Here is a 16,488-nt window from a genome sequence, read left to right on the forward strand (position 1 = left end):
TGGCAGTGGTGGGGTGACCCCAGTCTATTTTCAAGCAGCAGTTGGCTCCATCGTGGGTCACTCTCTGCTGCTGTTCATTTCTGGGAACTTTAGGATTACAACCCTGGTGTGGGTTCCAGGTGGATGCTGAGTTGCAGGGACAAAGGAAGGCCATACATCCCCAGCTGTCTATCCTTCGTTCCTCACAGTGCCATTGTACCAAGAAATTCATTGACGATTTGGGGGTGTAGTGAATTACAATATAGGGAGACAAATCCTCCAAATAGGATGCCTAATAAGGTTTCCCATTGGGTTCTTTATGCACACAGTCAAATTCCTAGCCCTGTTTTCAAAATTGTGGTTTCCCCTCATTCCTCCTTCAGAGATAGTCCCTGTGGCAGACATGGATATGCAGATAACAGACTGTCCTTTAAGAAAGGACTCTCACTGGCTGCTGGGAGTCTGATTAGTTGTCGGCCTCCAGCTGAGGGTTAACTCCAGCCGGTGACTGAGCAGGGTGATGGTACAAGGACCTCGTCATTTCTGCCTAACGGGGAGGGAGGTGGGGCTCCTCCAATGCCCTCTTTGCTCTGGAGCTTCTTGGTGGGCCGGCGTTTCTCAGATCTGCATCACATGGTCTAACAGTTCCTCCTTCTTGATCCTGCTTCTTCTTTTTTCCTTTCATAGTTATTACTCCAACTAAACCTTTGGACTCCTCACTCTAACCAGGCATCTACTTTGCTGAGGACTCACTGACGGTCTCCTTTCTTCAGACTCTTTCCAGTGCAAGGCCCCGTTCCCAGCACACAGGGGATGTTCTTCCTAAGGACCAGTCCTTTCCCCAAAATCAGAGCATCGGGCATTCTGAAGCAAGAGTCCAGTCACTGCGGGTCCTGCCAGTTCTGGTTATTAGTTGGGGGGCTTTTGTAGAAAACTGCAGAGTGGGTTTTGGCAGTCTAAGGCCAGCACAACAGTGCAAGTCCAGTTCTGGAATTCTATGAGTTTTCTGTTGAGATTTCTCTGCTAGTGTGAGATGAAGAAACGTCCCCTCCCCGCTCCTGAGGTATTCCATTTCCAAAATTTTCAGGGCAACTGAGTGCACACGCACGCACGCACATACCTCTTTCCAAGAACCAACAGCAATTCTTAGGGAAAATGCAGTCTAAATCCACATTAAGAAAGAGACTGGTTGCCCTGGAGGTGCTGGCTTGCCCACTCTGGAGATAACATTTAACATTGTTATGCAGTGCAGTTTTGGTTCTCCAGTCCTACTGTTTAAGAGGCCGTTGGCATGAAATGAATCAGGCCCATCAAAAACCAGGGCAAAGGACAGAGCAGTCTACTTCTGAAGGTTCTCTCTTTGTTGGGCTAGATAAAATTCTTAAGCAGAACTGCACTCTTTTAATCTCTGCAAAGAAAGTGGGAGTAGTTTAAAAATTTGTTATCCTCTGCTCAAGCAAACCCTTAGGAATAAAGGGGATGGGTGGGTTGGTCCTGGTTACAAACAGCTCCGCTCACTCATTTTGAATTTAATAACATGGGGCTTGTTCTTACCTTTTGATACTTTGCTAATAACCAAGGAATCATACACTACACCCTTTCTGCACCTTGTATTTAAAAAAAACTTTTTCGAAGTAATTATAGACTCAAAAGTAGTACATAGAGATCCCAAGACCCCTTCCCTTAACTTCCCTCAATGATAACACCTTACAGTGGTGACATCTGTAGTACAATATCAAGCCAGGATATTGACATTGGTTCAGTACTATTAAACTAAAGAACTATTCAATGTTCATCATTTTTTACACGTACTCGGGTGTGTGTGCACGCACATGTGCACACATGAGGGCTACTTAGCTTGTTGATATAGATTAATGATCTTTGACTAGCAGGCCATACAAATCTACTTCTTTCTTATTCCTTCTTTCATTATCTTGATAAACTATCACCTACAAGTTCCCTATTAAAGTCTACTTTATTGTTTATGGCTTTTCTCTACTACGTATGATATTGCAATGGCACATAATTAGGAGAACTTGTAACAAGCCTGAGGAAATAGTTGAAATAATGGGGTAAAGCGTATGTGTCTTTGACATTTTGGTAAGAATTGCCAATGGCCCTCCAGAAAAGCTGTGCCCTTTTCCAGTCTCAGGGAACCTTCCTGAAGGGCAAGTCATGTGATGGTGTCCATTGCACCACACTCTCATAGCACTCAGTTTCACCAAACATTTTACTTTTTGCCAATATGGGTGAAAAAAATTTTTATGTACATTTCTTTATTGAGATGACTGAATATTTTAAAAAATGTTTACAGGTATTTGTATTTCTTGTTTCATAAACTGCTTGTTCATGTTCTTTGTTCACTCCTGTTGGGTTGTTTACATTCTTCTTACCTATTCTTATACATTTTTTATGAGAGGAAATGAACCATTTGACATGTGGCGAATATTTTTCTCAGTGTGACTTTTGAATTTATATCTTTTTTAATGTCATGTAGATGTTTTAAATTTTTATGGATTCAAATTTACTTATCTTTTATAGCCTCTGACTTTTAAGTCATGCTTAGAAAGGCCTTTTTTTACTCCAAGAGTATAAAAAATTCATATTTTCTTGTAGTTATTCAATGTATGTGTGCGTGTGTATGCGCTCATGTGTGTATGTATTTAAATCTTTAGGCCATCTGATATTTGTTTTTATATGGAAAGTAAGATAGAGATCCAGGTTCATTTTTTTCCCCAAATGGTTAACCAGTTATCTCAAAACTATTTGAGTTACCCCATACTTTGATTTCTTTATTATTCCCATATGTATTTGAGGCTGTTTCTGTATTCTGTTTTATTGCATTAATTTAATTGTCTGTTTCCAAGTCAATATTTTAGTAGATATTGCAAAAAGGAAAAATGAAAGGGGCAAAGTAATATAAAATAATTTCAAATAGAACAACACAGCAGTTCAGAGGCAGGAGAGAGTATTTTTAATTTTGGTCTGGAAAAGCTTCATGAATGAGGAACATTTAAGACAAAGCTTGAATGAGCAGCAACATTAATCAAAGGGAATAAAGAGCAAAGGCCTGGAGGACGGAAGTGGTGAATATTTGCGTAGATGCCCATTGTATCTCTGCAAAGAAACCCATACCCAGCCACTTGTGTTTTTATATATGCATGTCTTGAATACAGTCAAGAGCATACAGATATTTTTATATTATTTTTTTGAGGCATTTTAAGGATACATTTGTTAACCATAATAGGTACAAGTTGAGCATCTCCCATTAGCTGTGTCAATTCTGATTTTCATCACAATGACCAAAGGTGATACTGTTGTTCTCACTTTAGGAATGAAGAAAATCCTCAAGCAGGTTAAGTAATAGGTTGTTAGTGGCTGCACTGACATGGCCAGCAAGTTAAAAAACAAAAACAAAACGCCAGAGTAGAAAACTCACAGTCTGTCACTCCTTGTGGCATTTGTAGCAGGTGCTATCCCTGATCTGCTCGTGTCACCTGGAATTTCTTTACCTTCTCTTTGCACACCAGCTGAATTCCAGTGTGAGTTCTTCTTCCCAAAGCCAGAGGGGCCTAGGAATTTGTGTCCCTTCTCTCCCTCCACAGCCTGTAACCAATGACCGATGGGGACAGGGTTAAACATACTCTGGTTCTTTTGTCCTCTCACTGGGATGACTTTGAGGTGTGACCCACAGTGCCCCTGCTCTGTGAGAATGAGTCAAAATTACTCTATTCAACATAGCTTGATATTACACCCTTACTTGGCCACTTCCTGGTCCAACTTCTCACTCTTCTCTTTTCCCTGGAAATATTTCCTAAACTGTCACAGGCATTTTTCACTAAGCCAGTATTGTTTCAAGCATTGTTTCAGCTATGTAGGCATGTGTGTGTGTGTGTGTGTGTGTGTGTGTGTGTGTGTGTCTGTGTGTGTGTGTCTGTGTGTGTGTGTCTGTGTGTGTGTGTCTGTGTATTTGCGCATTGGGTTGCCATTTAACATGCATTTCTTACCGTGGAGCCAAAAAGTTTGAAAGACACTGCCCTATACTACATTAAATTGTCTCTATTTGTATAAAGTTCAGTGAGCTGGAAAGTTTTCTGGATGCCTAAGAATCATAAATGCACATCAGATTCCAGGTTTTATTGCCTAAGTATAGCGACTTAAAATATTTAAGTCATGGGTCGAGAGAATGCTATCAACTTTGACACAATTGGCTAAGCTGTTCTTTGAACTTTGGGCAGTCTAATCTGCCAAATAGCTCTTTTCCCCACTATAACTCGGGGGGGGGGGCACCAAAAAGATATTTAAATTTTTTTTTTAATTTTATAATTATAGTTGACATTCAATATTATGTTAGTTTCAGGTATACAGCTTGTGGTTGGACATTTATATAACTTAACAAGCCTGCCAAATAGCTTTCAAAGTTCAGATTTCCTTTTGCTAAGGTTGGTAAATGTGGTATAAAGGTCATCATGGTTGATATTAATTTTTTACAGACTAGCAGGAATTAGAAGATAAAGTTTGCCTTGCAGCAGAGCCAGAGGGTTTGCCTGCCCACAAGGCAGGGTTGTCATCCCAGAGCTCTGGCCCTAGGCTTGGCTTAGATGGAGAGAGGTGGGGTGTTCAGAATTGCTCTGCATTTACCCCCGAAGACAGTACAGTTAAGGGAAAGGAAGATAATACACTACAAAGGTCAGGCAGGTCTCTGTTGGTGAGATCTGCGAGGACTCCCGGGGAGCCTGGCTACCAGAATCCACTGGAGGCCCTGAGTGGAGGGAAGAGAGCACCAATTCTCAAAGTACAGTGGTGATGACGTTTGGCAGGCAGTGCACAGTAGCCTAAAGACTCTCCTGCCCTCATTTCCCACACAGTGCCCGACTGGATAGAGGCCTAGGAAACACTGTGATGTTGGAGCTTAAATGTTTAGGATAGCACTTTCTCTGAGTCAGGCTTGGCCTGGACATTGCCTGATTCCTGTGTTTCGGAGGTTGTCATGGGGATAATATATTCCTCTGGATTCTCCCCTGGCTGGACCGGGCAGAGCCTGGTTTTCTTGGGTCCTGGCAGTCTGCTAGAATAATTCTATCCCTCTTTCTCTGCCACTACCGTGCACTGAATCCTTCTTAAAAACCTTTACTTAGCCTTTTCTCTAGGGACCCTTCCTTTCTTTTTTGTTGGACCCAGGGAAGATGAGAGGAAGCATGAAAACTTGCCATCCCTAGCTTGCACTGCTGTGTCTCTGTGTAGAGACCCATTTCCTTAAAGTTTCAAGTGTCAGCCATGGAACTAGGAAATTCATTCTTATTCTAGATTAGCTCTCTCTACTTTATGTTCCTATGTACCTCCCTTTTGAAATATTTATCATACTAAAGATTTATTATTTAATATTCGAATCTCAGGTAGATTGTGAGCTCTGTGGGATCAGGGACTGATCCTGTCTTGCCCACTGCCATATCCCTATGTACAATGAAATCATCCTGGGCATTTCAGTGAGGGAATTTACAACAGAGAATTGATTAGACAGGAAATAGACAGAGATGAGAAGCTGAATGGGCTGATGAAACAACTAGATATTAGTGAGAACAGGAAGCTGCTACTGTCATGAGAGTGTAAAGGATACGAGAAAGGGACGGTGACACCAGAATTAGACGCTGAGGCTATACTATGGCTGGGACTGCCAAGGACCCTGGATGGAGAGGTTATCTGATGGGAAGCTGGAACCACTGCAGAAAAATGATGCTCAAAATGGAGAAAGAGGCACAGAAAACATAATCTGTCTTCTTCTTATTTCTTAACCTCTAATCTCTTGCTAGTGCCTCCCGTTGGCCATTCTAGCTGGAAGATAAACAAGGAAGATAACCAAGGCAAGGATAAACACGAAACAAGAGAAGAGTGGGGTAGAGATCTGAGAACAAATAGGGAATGACTGGTACAATATGAACTAATAAATATTTGTTGCTTACATGAGTGAATAGGTGCATAGACATGCATTAAATATTGGCTGATCAATAATTTAAAGTAGCTACAATCTTCCCATTCTCAGCCTGTCAAACAATTCTATCCCTTCTCTGCTGCTAGATGCCACAGAGGTCTTAATGACACATGAGTTTGGACAGTGTAACTAACTGTAATTGAAGTTCAAAGGAGAGATGAGATCCCTGGGGCTGGCAGCTTCATTCTAATTAACTTCGTTCTAAAGTATTTGAATTTAAGTTTTTTTTTCTCCTGCTGGGAGTACCCAAAATATTAGTAAAGATATAGACCGTTTAACATTGCCCAGTTTGACATCCAGCCCCGCTTTCTTGAGGTTCAAATCTAAGAGCTGCTGAGATAGCGTGCCTCAAAATGACACAAGGTGTCATTTCTGAGGCAAAGACTTAGCCTGTCCCTCACAGGCAATCACAAAGGTGGGGAGTAGAGACCATGAGGAGGCTAGAAAGAGGGCAGCAGGTGGGAATGGGCCCTCCTGGGAGTCCAAGTGAAGTGGCAGAGACCAGGTTGAGGGCCGAGGGAAAAGAAAGCTGCAATGCAAAAGAACAGTAGAGGTTGGTGTCAAGGACCACAGAGGGGAAGTGTGCGTGTCGTGGGTGGCATGGGGTGGAGCAGCAAGTGAGGCCAGGACCACTGGCTGTAGTATGGTGCGGATGGAAACTGAGGTATAGGGTGTGGCTAGACCCCTGAGTGCGTAAAGTGGGGACACTAGAGAGGCTTTGAACAGATGGCCTGCTGGGGCGTGTTGCCAAGGCTAGCGTGGGATTGGGAGGAAGCAGTCACACCAGGCTGGGCCCAAGGATCTGGGGCCGGTGATGCTGAGGTAGCTGGGTATCTTTACAGTGTCTTCTCTTTAATAGTTGGTAAGTTAGAAACAGAATTAGCAGTCAGAAGGCCTAGGTTCAAGTCCTGCGTTGGAGACCAGCTCTATGACCTTAATCTCTGTTCTGTTCTCAAATATGGGTAATATTGCCTGGAAGCAGAATGAGGAGGCAACAGTGAGATCACCTGCAAGAACTTGGAAATGGCAGGCTGAGTGCTATCTGAGCTGTAAACTATAAATTCAATGTAAAACAGATCAAAGCTGAGAAGTGCCATGTCACTTTAAGGAGGCAGAATGACTCTGAGGCTGCTTCAGACTGACTGAAGACTGAATGAAGATATTAACTTGTTCATCAGAAGAGCTGAGGAATTACAGACCCCCAAAGGAAGAGTGGCAGGTGTCCACGCCAGTCTACGGGCTGTTCAGGTGAGGGTGCCGGGGACAGGTGTAGTGTTTTTGTGGAAAAGGATGCATTTGGCTACTCTGACCCCATCAAACATTTGAGTCATGGTAATATGCTCACTAAGAAACCCTCTGATGGCACTGTTTGGCTTCCCACATGCTGTCCCTGCTCCCATGAGTTCCAACTGCACCAAGTAACACTGGTTAGTGTCCACCTTGAACCCTTCACAGAGCAACTGTGCTGCTTATTCCAGATCCTGAGGAAATTACAAATGATTTCTGTAGCTGAGAAGGAGCACTCTCTCCTATGTCCAGCAGCCCTGAAGTCCATTTCAGCCAGCAGAAGATAATGCACTGTTTTATCTCGTAATGCATATGTTTTAATTATTTCTACCATCATATTTAACAAAGCTCTAATGTCAAATTTAAAGTAGCACAAGGATTTTTTGAATACCCTGTATAATCAATTTCAGCCGTATTGCCCCCATTCACAGAATCTAAAAGATTGCTGTTTACTTTTCCTACTATATTCAAAGGGTGCGGGGGGGCAGGGGGGAATTCTAGAGCTCTTTGTTCCCAGGTGTCCCAAATAATGGTAGTGTATTTTCTCTCTAATGGCATGGAGAGAGGTCCTCTCCTGCTGACTATTGATCAGGCTTGAGTTAATGGTAGTGGTTTGTTTGAAGTAGGTTTTTGTATGTGTGTGTTTGAGGTAAAATTCACGCAAAGAGGCAGGTGGGGTAGTCCCCTGGATTCTTGCTGTGACCAAGATTTTATCTTTTTTTTTTTTTTGTATTCCTCTTTCTTTTCTTTGGGAATGAAAATAACACTTAAAAGTCTTAGTTGCCTTTGAAGTTCGTCCGATTATTGGGGATTGAAAAAAATCTCGTCAATGACATTAGCAGGTTTAATGGGACTACATTTATATAATTAATACAGACCAGTTGTATTAAAAGCATTTATTCTGATGGAAACTATAAATGCTTACCAAAGCATTTGACTTTCTTTTTTCTGGTAACTGTTAGCTAAAAATATCTCTGAATATTATGTGTAAGGGAAAATATTTTGAAAAAAGAAGCAAGTTATGTGAGAAGGTATATAATCCCAGATCACAGAGAAATAAAACAGAGCCAGAATATAGAAACAGAATGTGTGTGGCTGTCCGTGTGTGTGTGCATGTGCATGTGTGTGTGCAAGTGCATGTGTGTGTGCATGTGCATGTGTGTGAATGTATAAATTAATAAATTACATGTGCCATATACTTTCTTCTACACTGAAATAGAGAATATTATTTTCTGGTATACTCAAGAACTTAATTAGTAATGATATATTTCTAGTGATCTCCTAGAAATCTTGATAAGGTTGACCAAGAATAGGAACCTGTAGTTAACTGTAGTCCTGGTGGCACAAAATAAAGGAGGCAGCGCAGGAAGCTGGGGCACAGTCCACTCTCTCTTTCTCTACCCTGTGGTTCTGTGTGACTTTTGCAAAACCATCCTTGGGAAGATGACAGCAGTGACGAGGGGTATAGAACCTAGAGATGCATTAGAACAAAGCCTAGAGACTCTGAAGCGAAGTTATCAAGAGCTCTGCACCCAGTAGAACGAGGAGAAAATGCTAGCCAACCCATTTCTTTTCTTACTCCAACTTTTAAAGATTAAAAATATTTTATTTTTTATGTGTTTTTCTGGGAGGAACGATTAGAATATTGTGGTGATAATGAGAATATGAGGTGATGAAGGAGAGAGAAAAGTCATAGAAAGGCATTTGCTGCAAAGAGATCAGGAAAAAGTAGAATTGCTTCATGGCTGGTTGAGTTCTTCCAGCTCTATCCATGACAAAGAGAATCGACAATTGGGGATATTCCTTCTGGGCCGTTATTATTACACAGACTACTATCAGGATCAGAAGCTTTGCCACTGTGGACAACTTGGAAGAGAACTATTACTGAGAATCATTTGTAATGGACTTTTACTTCTAGTTATGAAAAATTCGATAAGCGAATTTATAATACAAATGATTAAAAAGGCCTAAAGACCTTTAATGACAGAATTTGTTAAATGGTGTATTAATCGTAAGTACCAGTATCTTTCTAATTCATGTGCCTTGCTTGGGCATATCAAATATGTAATCTGTGATCTATCTGGACTGAAATGGGCTTCATTAAGACGGCATTCTGAAGAGATGTTCTTTCCTGCTGCCCGCTACTAACCTGAAGTTTTACTACAGTCATTCCTAGAAGAGATTAAAAAAAAAAAATAGATTTGATCTCAAGCACAATTCAACGTTTGTTAATTTGCTAGCAGGGAGACTAAAGAGTCTGCAAATGATGCTTATGTATCAGCTAGTTTTTAACAAGTGTGAAAGGTTGTAGCTTCATTTCCTAAGTCACCAAGACATCCAGTGTACATAGGTTCTTGGGAAGGAAGTCTGTGGCAGCATGGTCTGAGGTGACGGCATACAGACTCTTAGGCCTAGCGAAAGCAGTACTTCTCAGAAGCAAATGACAAGCAGCTGCACCATTAAATCTATCCTGGGCTGTACCACCCCAGGGCTGTTGCATGAGCTTATGCCCACTCTTAGGTGGGTTAATCTTGTTATATGTAATCATTCTGTTGGAAAGCTACAGGAAACATACACAGATGAATTGAGTGAATTTACCAGAACACATACAGCTAGTTAGTAAAATAAGTGAAATTAGAATACTGAGCCCCTGACCTCATATTTCGCTATTCTTTCCACTCTACCCCGAATGGGCTCACATCTGTGAGCAGATGAATAGAAATTTTGTTGACTATCTTTCCACCTATCAAAACGTGTGCAGCCATAGCAGTCTAATTGTCCTATTAGTATCACTTCATTAGATTCTTGGTCTGCGGGCACTGGAAGAAGCAATTAATAGCAACAACCTTGACTTTTCTTAACTTTCCCCTTCAGAGGTTTTGAGCAAAGAGAACAAAAAACCAAGCTCACCAGAAAGCATCAATAAAGAGAACTTGACTGTTTATCCAGAGGTTAAAATTGCTACAAATCATCCAATGGTTTCCCTTCAGTGTCCACTTTGTAAAAAGTAGCTGGTGAATTCATTCATTTCAGGCATTATGTTCATACCTTCAGTTTTTATTAAAATCAAGGAGAAACAAGACTTCAGTTTTCCCACCTGAGATAAGAAAGTGTTCTAAATATATTTTATTATGAATGGCTTTTTATGGACACCCTGAAGATTTCATAACAGATGAAATATAGATATACGTTAAGGAAGATGAAGTTTAGTGTGTTATGAGATTAAAAAATGAAAAAAGGATGCAGAGAAAAGTTCTAGCTCTTCAGTAGATCTGATGAACGCTTGAGTTCTTCCCTTGATCATCTTGTTCTTTCACCAGCAGTCCTCATGTTGAAATGAATAAAATGGAGATGATTAACTGCAAATCATGCAGGTCATCTGATAAAAGAAAGAATAATCATCTACCAAGAGGAACTGTCCTACTAAAATTTCTGCATCTCCTCTAAGGTTGAAAGACACTTTTTGTCTTTCCAGGAAGCAACTCTGTTCCTGACTCAGTTTCCCTAGTGTGGGCATCTCTTGTTTTAGCCCACATTCACACAAATCTGTAGGTGCCGTGTCTCATGGTTTAGAATAGTTTTTCCCTTTTAAATCAGGGTATAATTAGGATAAGATATGCAACAGCAGCGGTTTCAGAATTAATCATTTTGTTTGTTTTTAATAACTCCTTCAAAATAGATCTCAAAACTGAGTGGACTAATTGTAATCCAAAGTCTGGTGCATAGTCCTGCATATCTCAAGGCACTGCCTTCCCTTCGCCTGTTCCTAAATCATTGTACATTGTTTTCTCTATCTTTTCATGTCATTAATAGAGGCAGTGCAGCTTAGTTCTTTGTCCAGTTCCTTTGCTGGTCCCTGTACTGGGTGTCTTTTTTGTCTCCCACGCCCCGCCCCTTAGACCCACTTTCCACTCATCCACTCCCAGCCAGGGAGGCCAGCCCATATGGACATCATCACCGTACTCTATGCCTTCAGGTTGATTTCAGCCAATGGAAACCGCAGGAGATGGAGGGGTGGGGGTGCAGTGTGCAGAGGGAGGTGGAGGTGTTTATTACAGCAGCTCACTCCCTTCCAGTTCCAGAGGGATGTCTGCATCCCACCTCCAATGGTGGCCCTCCCCTTGTCGCTACTCTCTGCGGGTGCCCAGAATCTCCCTTTCCTGAGACCCTTCGGGCCTAGGGGTGGTAACCAAAGCACCATAGTATCCATTATTGGTTTTATGAGTACCTTTGAAAATAGTCCCATGATTAAAATCTCAACTAGCCTGGTTTGCATGAGCCATCTGTTTCTAGCTGGGTCTGATACCACTGTATTGTGTTTCTACCTCTCTTTTGATTCTTTCTTATTTTTCTCTGTCCCTTTCCTCTTCTCCAGTTTCCTCCCTCTGACGACCATTTTTTCTATCTCTGTCTCTTCTGTCTGATTTTCGTTTTCTCTTTTTCTCTCTGTAGTTTATATTCATGCTTATCATTACAGTGACACTGCAATTATTTACCTTATTTAGGGGGTGGAGGTGAGCTCCACTTAATGAAACACTTAAGGAGATTGAAAAATGTAAAAGGAAGCTATTACGGCTGCTGGGAGTGGAAAATAATACAAACACGTTGGAAAGCAGTCAGCAGTTTCTTGAAAAGTAAAACACATACCTATTATGTGATCTAGCTATTCCACTCGTAGGTATTTACCCCAGAAAACGGAAAGCGTATGAAGACTTTTACATGAATGTTCACAGCAGCTTTATTTATAATAGCCCAAACGGAAACAACTCGAATGTTTACTAACAGATGAGTGTATACACAAATTGTCGTCTATCTACACAATGGAATACTACCTAGTAGTGAAAGGGAATTAACTACAATAGTCCCTCCTTATCCACAGGGGATACATTCCAAGACCCCTAGTGGATGCGTGAAACTGGATAGTACTAAACCTTATATATACTGTTTTTATCTATACATAAATATCTATGATAACGTTCAACTTATAAATTCGGCACAGTAAGAGGTTAACACCAATAACTAATAATAAAATAGAATAATTATAATAATATACTGTAATAAAAGTTATGTGAATGTGGTCTCTCTCTCTCTTCTAAAATATTTTATTGTACATACTCACCCTTCTTATGATGACGTGAAGTGAGAAATGTCTACATGATGAGATGCGTTTGCAGTTTGAGGTGCGACAGCAAAACTAGCATAAATTTCTCTTTCTTTCTTCACGAATTCACGTAGAGAAGATTCATTCTTACCATAGATCTTAGCAACCTCAGCATACGATTTTTCCCCTTTTCTTATTAAGTTGAGAACTTTCACCTTTTCACTTAAAGGAAGCACTTTACGGCTTCTCTTTGGCGTATTAAAACTGCCAGCATCACCACTCCTGCACATTGGGGCCATTCTTAAGTAAAACAATGGTTACTTGAACACAAGCACTGTGATACTGCCACTGTTTTCTAATAACCCAGACAGCTACTAAGTGACTACTGGGCACGGAGTCTGTATGGCGTGGAGATGCTGGACAAACGGATGATTCACATTCAGGTGGGAAGGAGTGAGATTGCCTCATGCTACTCAGAATGGCACAAAATTGAACATTTATAAATTGTTTATTAAATAAATTTCTCATGTAGTATTTGTGGACTGTGGGAGACCGAGAGTAACTGAAATCACAGAAAGTGAAACTATGGATGGTGAGAGTGGGGGAGGATTACTGTATTGATATGACTACAACATAGATGAATCCCAAAGTAAGTAGAGTGAAAGAAGCTAGACAAAAAAAGAGTGCATACTGTATGATCCCATTTATATACAAACAACTCATCTCCAGTGACAGAGAACAGACCATGGTTACCTAAAATAGAGGAAGGGCAGCTCGGAGAAGGCTGGGAGTGAGGAATTACAGAGGTGCATGAGTTGACTTTTGGAGGTTATGAATATGTCTTGATTGCAATGATGATTTCATGGGTGTATACATATGTCAAGACTTATCAAATCGATCACTTTAAATATGTACGGTTATTCCGTGTCGGTTATCTCTATAAAGCTGTTCAAAATAACACACGATAGGCTCAAAGATAGAATATGTACGGTTATTCCGTGTCGGTTATCGCTGTTCAAAATAACACACGATAGGCTCAAAGATAGTATATTAGTTTCCTGCTGCTATAACAAAATACCATAATTTAGTGGCTTAAAACAATATAAATTTATTATCTTATAGTTCTTGAGATCAGAAGTCCAAATCTGTCTTACTGGGCTAAAGTCAAGTTGTTGGTAGGGCTGGTTTCTTTTGGAGGCTCTCTGAGGAGAATCTATTTCCTTGTATTTTTCAGCTTCTAACGGCCGCCTGTATTCCTTGGCTTGTGGCCCCTTCCTCCGCCTTCAAAGGACATCACTCCCACCTCCACTTCCATCATCGCATCACTTCTCTGTAGTAAGATCTCCTTCTGCCTCCTTCTTATAAGGACACTTCTGATCACATTTAGGGCCCACCCAGATAACCTAGGATAATCTCTACATCTCAAGATGCTTAAGGTAATTACATCTGCAATGGTTTTTTTGTTTTTGTTTTTGTTTCTTGCCATAGGAAGAAACATTCACAAATTCTGGGGATTACGATGTAGAGATCTTCAGGGGGCTGTTACTGAGCCTGCCTCAGATGGTATATTGTTCACTCTGTAAAAATGATTATTGCTTGGTATCTGGGAATGGCTTACCTCTTTCTGCTTTGCGCTGAGCTGTTTATAACTAATCCTGGCTCTCTAAGAGAGGACAACTTCCAGATTGAATACTATCTGGAAAAGCTCACTGTGCAGAAATCATTGACTATGTTACTTCTTGTGCAGATTTATAAGGTATCCCCAATATAGCAGCCTTAAACATTGCAAGCTCATTCTCACCTGGGTTTGGGTGGCTGGGAAAAGGATAACCCTTTAGACAAATGTTGCCATTTTGCTGAAAGCTAATCCCTATTTTATAGACTTCAATCTGCCCTTTGTTAATTTACGTCTAATTACCTCCTCTGTTAAAACGCTGTCTTTGACAGTCTGACCAGTGAGGTGCTAGGAAATTCCTCAACACCTGGTTACTCTAGGAAGCAAACACCAGGGACCCTATTTAGAGATACTTCTAGGGAAGTTGATGAGATGGAGTCTCATTCCTAGAAAAGACGACTCGAGCTTTGCTGACCATCAACTCTGGCCTTGGTGAGCCTTCTGAGAGGAGCAGGGAGGCTGAGGATAGGGTGTGTTGTGGCTGGAAATGGGGTCAGAGAGAGACTTTGCCTCTTAAGTAGCTTCCCGGGGCAGCAGATGAGTTCAGAACATTGCTCTTGCTGCCCACATCCTCTGGGGTGGCTGGCTGCCTCTCGTCCAAACTTTGGCCCACACAGCAGGAGCCCAATTTGGGGAAGCAGCCCTGCCCAACTCCAAAATGTCTCCGAACTGAGACTTCTCCAGTGTATGATTTCTTTCAAAAGGGAGAAAGTCACAAACAAGTGGCAAGAGATAGTGGTTGAAACTTGGGAGCCTCTAGCAACACCTTTGGGGCCCACAGGATGGTTCTTAGTCTGTACTAGGAGGGGATAGGCCACGGTTACAAAGTCTCTCCTATTGGTGGGTAGGAGATACTGTTTGTTTCTGCTTTCTATCCTGACAGGTAGGTTTCCTCCTATGTAGCATGGAGCGTAGGGACTCTGGCAGTTTTTCTTAGCAAAGGGCCAAGTAAGGGAGATGCTGGGGCCTGAGGAGATAGGAGTCTTATGCTGGTGTGGACACAGCTTAAGTTCCTCCCCTCGCCTGAAGGGGTCAGCAAAGGCCCAGGAAGAGTGGAGACATCGTGCCTCCCAGGAGAGAAAATATTCTTAATAGGCTGTCAGGCCCCAGGGGATAGCCTCTACCTAGGTGCTGTGAGATTTCTCTGCTTGGACATTGACAGATCCTTCCACAGGGTTCCCTTACCTTCCTGGAGATACTGGGGCGGGCCCTGAATGTTGGAGAATGAGAGTCTATGTGGGATATAGGAAAGGGAATGAACCCAAGGGCCTAGATTGATGGGGCCAGGAGTGTGTAGAATCTCCAAGTTCTGCCCTCTTGGACACTTTCCTTGGGATGTCTGTGCTCCAGCTAGAGCTAATAAGATGATTTCTGTATTAATGAAATTTTGGATGAAGAATGGGAATGTGGGAAACAGACTAATGGTTCTAATGCTTGCCCCCAGGTTTTCACTTCTCAATAAAGTGCAGTCATCTGATTCCTTGTTTATGTGCTGGGAAAACGATGACTCCTCCGGGAAGCTCTTAGCAATGATCATTTTGTTCCTCATTCTCTTGTGTCTAGTTGGGTGGGGACATGCAGAAGAAATTACGACAGAGATGGCCAGTCAATCCCTATTTTCCCCTTAGATGTGCATCTGGTTTCCTACCCAGTTTCACTGGTTGCCACATTTTTAATAGCCGATAATGCTTCTATTTAAATTTTTTTTAATTAAAAAAATTAAATTTAAATTACAGTAGAGGTTTAATATTATATTAGTTTCAGGTGTACAACATAGCGGTCAGATATTTATATAACTTAGGAAGTGATCACCCCAGTAAGTCTTGTACCCAGCTAGCACCATACATAGTTATTACAATAATATTTCTAATTTTTTTTAATTAAAAAAATTAAATTTAAATTACAGTAGAGGTTTAATATTATATTAGTTTCAGGTGTACAGCACAGCAGTCAGATATTTATATAACTTAGGAAGTGATCACTCCAGTAAGTCTTGTACCCACCTAGCACCATACATAGTTATTACAATAATATTTCTATTTTTTTTAATTACAAAAGGATGAAGAGTTTGTACTTTTATTAAAAAGCAAAGAGAAACCAGAAACCTCTTTTTACTTGATTCCACTAGCTTACTCCTTCGGAAGTATCTATCATTGTTGATTTGAGAAATATCCTTTTCTCTATATGTCATGATTTGAAAATATGTCCATGATTATTTGATACCACTTCCTTCAAAAGCCATAGCCTAATTCTTCTCACCTTAAGTATAGGATGCACTTAGTGACTTGCTTTTAAAGTGTAGAATGTGACAGAAGGGATGGTTTTGATGTCTGAGATTAGGACTTGAATGGTGTTGAGTCTTTTTCTTTCTTATTCTCTGGGAGAAGCCAGCTGCTATGTTGTGAGGACACTCAAGCAGACCCACGTAGAGTCCCAGGTGGTGGGGAACTGAGGCTT

This window comes from Pteropus alecto, unplaced genomic scaffold (genome assembly GCF_000325575.1).
Source record: "Pteropus alecto unplaced genomic scaffold, ASM32557v1 scaffold335, whole genome shotgun sequence".
NCBI classification, from domain to species: Eukaryota; Metazoa; Chordata; class Mammalia; order Chiroptera; family Pteropodidae; genus Pteropus; species Pteropus alecto.